At 43.2% G+C, this 6,230-nt stretch overlaps 1 protein-coding gene across 6 annotated transcripts in view; it reads right to left on the reverse strand.

Moving 5' to 3' along the window:
- Positions 1-1,066, reverse strand: part of LOC108302951 (transmembrane protein 14C) — a 110,730-nt gene extending 109,664 nt beyond the window's left edge. Inside the window, exon 1 of one of the 6 annotated variants that reach the window (XM_017526706.2) lies at positions 907-1,066. The gene's annotated coding sequence lies outside the window, so the exon portion shown is untranslated. The remainder of the gene's footprint in view (positions 1-906) is intronic. The other 5 variants (XM_017526701.2, XM_017526703.2, XM_037737850.1 and 2 more) reach the window with 5 other exon arrangements.
- Positions 1,067-6,230: the final 5,164 nt, after the last annotated feature.

Genomic DNA, 6,230 nt, shown 5'->3' on the forward strand with positions numbered 1-6,230 from the left:
GGGTGTTGCTTTTTGTCCCCGCTGCAACACCGAATTTCATCAACTTTTTTAGAAACGTCTGTGTCCAACTCACAGTTATTGTTAGGAGGGCAGAAATAGAGGATAGAATATACAGAAACCTTAGCCATATTCACATGTGACATTGCACCCTTGGAAAAACAGCTCCTATTTTCTTACAGGTAAGTATCCTGTATCCAGTGAGCCTAACAAGATGAAAGCAATGCATATCCCGTTTATTCTGTTTAAAGAATCAGGCCAGGCGCGGTGGCTGACGCCTGTAATCCCAGTACTTTGGGAGACCCAGGTGGACGGATCACCTGGAGTCAGGAGTTCGAGACCAGCCTGGCCAACATGGTGAAACCCACTGTCCACTAAAAAATACAAAAAAATTAATCGGGAATGGTGGCACACGCCTGTAATTCCAACTACTTGGGAGGCTGATATGGGAGGACGACTTGAGCCTAGGAGACAGAGGCTGCAATGAGACATATTCTGACTACTGCACTCCAGCCTGGGCGACAGAGACCCTCCCTCGATTAAAAAAAAATAATAATAATAAGTTTCCACAAAACGGGAAAGGGCAGGGGGCTTGGGATCTTGCCCACAGTTCTTAACTGGAGGCGGCAATGAGTTAACGAGGCTTTTAAAGAGATGGAGCAACAAAACCTCCAAGAAACGAGGCAACACTATGCTACATGGGTGAGCCTTTGCCTCAGGAGCTCAGGGGCTCCGCGCGTCCACAACCACTTTTAAGACAAACAGAAAATACCCAACGAGCAAAGCACCGGCCACACCGACTAAAGGCCCAGCTGAATCCGGGAGACGAAAAGCAGACGGCCGTGAAACTCCTAAATAATCACTAAAAGTTAAAAGTGGCAGAAAACAATAAGAATAATCCCCAAGTACCCGCACCGATCTCCCGAATGTCCGTGGAGTCTACAAGGGCGCGCAAGGCGCGGGCCAGGTCAGCAGATCTCGCGGCGGCGGCGGTCGCTTGTTTTCCGGGGACCCAGGCGGGGAGAGAGGCGCGGTTTCATGGCGCATGCGCAATGTCCCAAGAGAGGGGCAGGCAAAGAATCGCGGGGCTTCAGCCGCAAAGTAGCAACACGTGCCCTGCATCCAGTGGGCGGGAAGTGGGGCGGGGCATCGCGGCGCGCGCCGGAGTCCCGCAAACCGGGCAGGGAGTCTCTGTACTTCCTCGATCCACAGCGCCTACAGGACCGACCAGCACCAGTCCCAGGTTCTATCATGAGTGCCCAAAGGCCAGAAACACGGAGTTGGAATTGGGTCTTGCACAAGCTGGACCACGTGAGCCGCGCCAGGCCGGAGGTGAAGGCCACCGCTACGGGAGGAGGGCTTCTGAGGCTGGATTCTGAAGAAGCCCATTAATAGAGGGACAAGTTACAGGGTATAAACCAGATATTGGCCGTCAGGGAGGATTGTCACTCAAAGCCGATCTCATTTGTTTACACCAGAAAGGGCCTGCCTTCTACCTGCAAGAAAACATGGCGGCTGCAGAATGTGGCTCACTGCCAAATATCCGTTTGTTTTAGGGAGTGAGGCTACCTGAGAAGCATCTTAAAGGAGGAGAGAGAGCAAGTGAAATCTGATCTCCACCCAGCTCTGTGGATCCCAAATGTCCACAGCGTGACGTTATCTCCATTCCCACCTCCAAGCCGCTCCTCTTCCTTGTTTCCTGCACCACCATTCGCTCAGTTGCTCTACACTAAAATTTGCTGTCATCGTTGACTTCTCTCCCTCCTTCCTCCCGTGCAAGTATCAACATTGACAAATCTGATCAATAGAATCGTCAGTGAATAAAGCAAATTGTAGCGCATATTCTTAAGGAAAAACTTTCCACTTGCCGCAGCACCTACTTTCCAGATAGCAGAATTGATGCCCGTGTTTATCATAGCTGATTCTAACCAGCCAAAGCTGATAATGACTAAAAACTTGCGGCAACTGCAGTATGCCAGATCTTCACTTTAATTGAAGACTTTCCTGAACAATTAATAAGGAGACTTGTCTTAACCGGCAGGGAATGGCTTTAGGAGCTCATTCTTCCCTATGTAGGCGCAAGCCTCAAACCTTAATTAGGATCATCCATCATGATTCTGGCACCCTCTCCCCTACCTTATACTTGAAGAAACTCCACCTCAGAGAATTGTATTACCAACAGCCCTCGTCACTGGTAGAGCTATTATGTAAAGTAAGGTCTGAAATACAAAAAGTAACCAGGCGTAGTGGCGCACTCCTGTAATCCCAGGTACTCAGGAGGCTGAGGCAGGAGAATGCTTCAACTCAGGAGGCGGAGGTTGCAGTGAGCCAAGATCATGCCATTGCACTCCAACTTGGGCAACAAGAGCGAAGGTACATCTGAAAAAAAAAAAATCCAGAAGTAAACTATATTTATGTCAATTGGTTGAACTCCTTCACACTAATATTAATGCAAGATAGATAGAACATAGACATATATGCCACAGCTGAAACTACAAAACTCATTAAAGAAAATATAGGCATAAAACTTGATTACCTGGGATTAGGCAAAGCCTTCTTAGATATAAAACCAAAAGCACCAGCAACAAAAGAAAAAACGAACTGGACTTCATCAAAATTAAAGACTTGTGCTTCAAATGGATACCAACCAAACAATGAAAAGATAACTCACAGAAGGGGAGAAATATTTGCAAATCACATACCTGATCACGGATTTGTATCAAGAATATACAGAGAACTCTTACAAGTCAATAGTAAAACAATAAGTAACAATTTAAAAATGGGCAATATATCTGAATAAACATTTCTTCAAAAAAGATAAAAGCAAAATGATAAGAGGCTCATTATCATTAGCCATCAGAAAATGCAAATGAAAACCACAATGAGCTACTACTTCCTATCCACTGGAATGGCCAAAATAGAAACAAAAACCAAGTGTCAGCAAAGATGTGGCAAAATTGGAACACTCATACACTGGTGGTGGAAATATAAAGGGTGTGACCGCTTTAGAACAGTATAGTAGCCGGGCGCGGTGGCTCAAGCCTGTAATCCCAGCACTTTGGGAGGCCGAGGCGGGTGGATCACGAGGTCAAGAGATCGAGACCATCCTGGTCAACATGGTGAAACCCCGTCTCTACTAAAACTACAAAAAATTAGCTGGGCATGGTGGCGCGTGCCTGTAATCCCAGCTTCTCAGGAGGCTGAGGCAGGAGAATTGCTTGAACCCAGGAGGCGGAGGTTGCGGTGAGCCGAGATCGCGCCATTGCACTCCGGTCTGGGTAACAAGAGCGAAACTCCGTCTCAAAAAAAAAAAAAAAAAAAAAAAGAACAGTATAGCAGTCCCTCAAATGGTTGAACATAAGAGTAATCATCTGATTGGACAGAATTTTACTTCTAGGTATATATGTACCCAAGAAAAATGAAAACATATGTCCATGCAAAAACTTATGGTCAAAGCAACATTATTAATATTAGCCAAGAGGAAACAAATATGCATCCACTATTGAATGGATTAAACAAATTGTGTTATATCCATACAATGAAATATTATTTGGCAATAAAAAGAAATACAGATACATGTTACAATATGGATGAGGTGAGGTGGCTCACACCTGTAATCCCAGCACTTTGGGAGGCCGAGGCAGGTAGATTACCTGAGGTCAGGAGTTCGAAACCAGCCTGGCCAACATGGCAAAACCCTGTCTCTACTAAAAATAGAAAAATTATGGTCGGGCACGTGGCTTATGCCTGTAATCCCAGCACTTTGGGAAGCTGAGGCAGGCATATCACAAGGTCAGGAGTTTGAGGCCAGCATGACCAACATGGTAAAATCCTGTCTTTACCAAAAAAAAAAAAAAATTCAAAAATTAGTCGGGTGAGGTGGTGGGCGCCTGTAATCCCAGCTACTCAGGAGGCTGAGGCAGGAGAATTGCTTGAACCCAGGAGGCAGAGGTTGCAGTGAGCCAAGATGACATCATTGCACTCCAGCCTGGGTGATAGCGAGACTCCATCTCAAAATAGATAGAACTAGAAAGATAAAAATTAGCCAGGTGTGGTGGTGTGCACCTGTAATCCCAGCTACTAGGGAGGCTGAGGCAGGGGAATCTCGTGAATCTGGGAGGCAGAGGTTGCAGTATAATGACATTTTGATCAACAATGGATGGCATATACAATGGTGGTCACTTAAGAGTATGACTGTACCATATGGCCTAGGTGTGTTAGCAGGCTCTACCATCTAGGTTTGTGTAAGTACACCCTATGATGTTCACAGAAAATGAAATCATCTAATGAGGCATTTCTCAGAATGTATCCCTGTCATTACGTGACACGACTGTAAATAATTTTTTTTTTTTTTGGAGAGAAGCATAGAACTATCCTTCATTTTAGGCAGAAGGGAAAAGGGGGAGAATCATTCTACTTAAATTCAAAGCTTATTATATAGCTGCAGTAATTAAGACTCTGTGGTACTGGCAAAAAGATCAACACAGATCAACATAACAAAATGGACAGCCCAGTAACAGACCCACACTAATACGCTCAGTTGAATTCTGGCAAAGATGCAAATGCATTTCAATAGAGGAAGGACAGTCTTTTCAACAAGGGACTAGAGCAAGTTGATGTCCATAGGCAAGAAAATAAACTTCAAATTAAACATTTACTAAACACATACTAACTGTAAAACTCTACAAAACCTTTTGAAAACATAGAACCTCTTGAAGACAAAGAGATAAACCTTTGCTAGACAAAGGTTTCTTGGGCTTAATACTAAAAGCATGATCCATGAAAGGAAAAATTGATGAACTGGATTTCAACAAAATAAAAAGATTTTAGCTCTGCAAAAGACTGTTAGGATAAAATACAAGCTACAGACTAGGCAAAAATATTTTCCTACAAATATTTCTACAATATATAACAAACTCTCCATTGGGTGTGGTGGCTCATGCCTGTAATCCCAGCACTTTGGGAGGCTGAGACAGGCAGATCACTTGAAGTCACCCTGGTCAACATGGCTGGCCCACCTCTACTACAAATCCAATTAGCCAGGTGTGGTGGCACGTACCTGCAATCCTAGCTACTTGAGAGGCTGAGACACGAGAATCGCTTGAACCCGGGAGGTGGAGGTTGTAGTAAGCCAAGATTGTATCACTGCACTCCAGCCTGGGTGACAGAGCGAGACTCCATCTCAGAAAAAACTCTTGAAATACAACAGCAAAAAAGAATAAAATATATAATTTGAACATGGACAAAAGACATTTCACCAATTATGATACACAGATGGCAAATAAGCACATGGAAAGATGATTAACATCATTAGCTATTAGAGCAATTCTAAGTTACAACCACAGTAAGATATCACCACACTCTTACCAGAATGGCTAAGAATAACATTAAATGCTGGAAATGATGCAGAGAAACTGGATCACTCAAACATTACTGGTAGAAATATAAAATCATACAGCTATTCTGGAAAACTTTGGAGCTCCTGGGTATTTGTCCAAGAGAAATAAAGACTATGGTTCACATAAAAACCTGTACACAAATGTTTACAGCAGCTTTATTTAGATACCTAACTTCCTGATGTCCTTTCACAGGTGTTTACTATGGTATATCTATATTGACATCTCACTCAGTACTAAAAACTGAACTACTGATGCAACAGTCTGGATCAATGCCCAAGAGGTTATGGTGAGTGAAAAAAGCCAATCCCAAAACAAAGTATAATCCAATTATAATTTTGACAAAATTACAGAGATGGAGAACAGATCACTGGTGCCAGAGGTTACGAAGGTGGGCGTAGCTATATGAGCACAAGAGGAAAGTATGGCTTATAAGGACAACAGATAGGATCATTGTGATAGAAATGTTCTATATCTTGATTACTATCATTTCTATTGTATCTTGGCCTGGTTGTGACATTGTCCTAGTGTTGCAAGATGTTATCATTGGGAAAACTGGGTGGAATCTCCAGTATTATTTCTTACAAGTGTATGGGAATCTACAATGATCTCAAAATTTAAGTTGAATTGAGAAAAACAAGGCAATGATCTATATTTATGTTAATAGGCCTGAAGTACGCTAACAAAGAGGAGTAGACTGATATTAAGACATACAACTTGGTTCATTTCCTAGATAATTTATTCAGATGGAGTGCCAATTCCAGTGCCTGTTAGATATCCTTTTTTTTTTTTTTTTTTGAGACGGAGTTTCACTCTTGTTGCCTAGGCTGGAGTGCA

Source organism: Cebus imitator, unplaced genomic scaffold, assembly GCF_001604975.1.
Source record: "Cebus imitator isolate Cc_AM_T3 unplaced genomic scaffold, Cebus_imitator-1.0 Scaffold43, whole genome shotgun sequence".
Lineage (NCBI taxonomy): Eukaryota > Metazoa > Chordata > Mammalia > Primates > Cebidae > Cebus > Cebus imitator.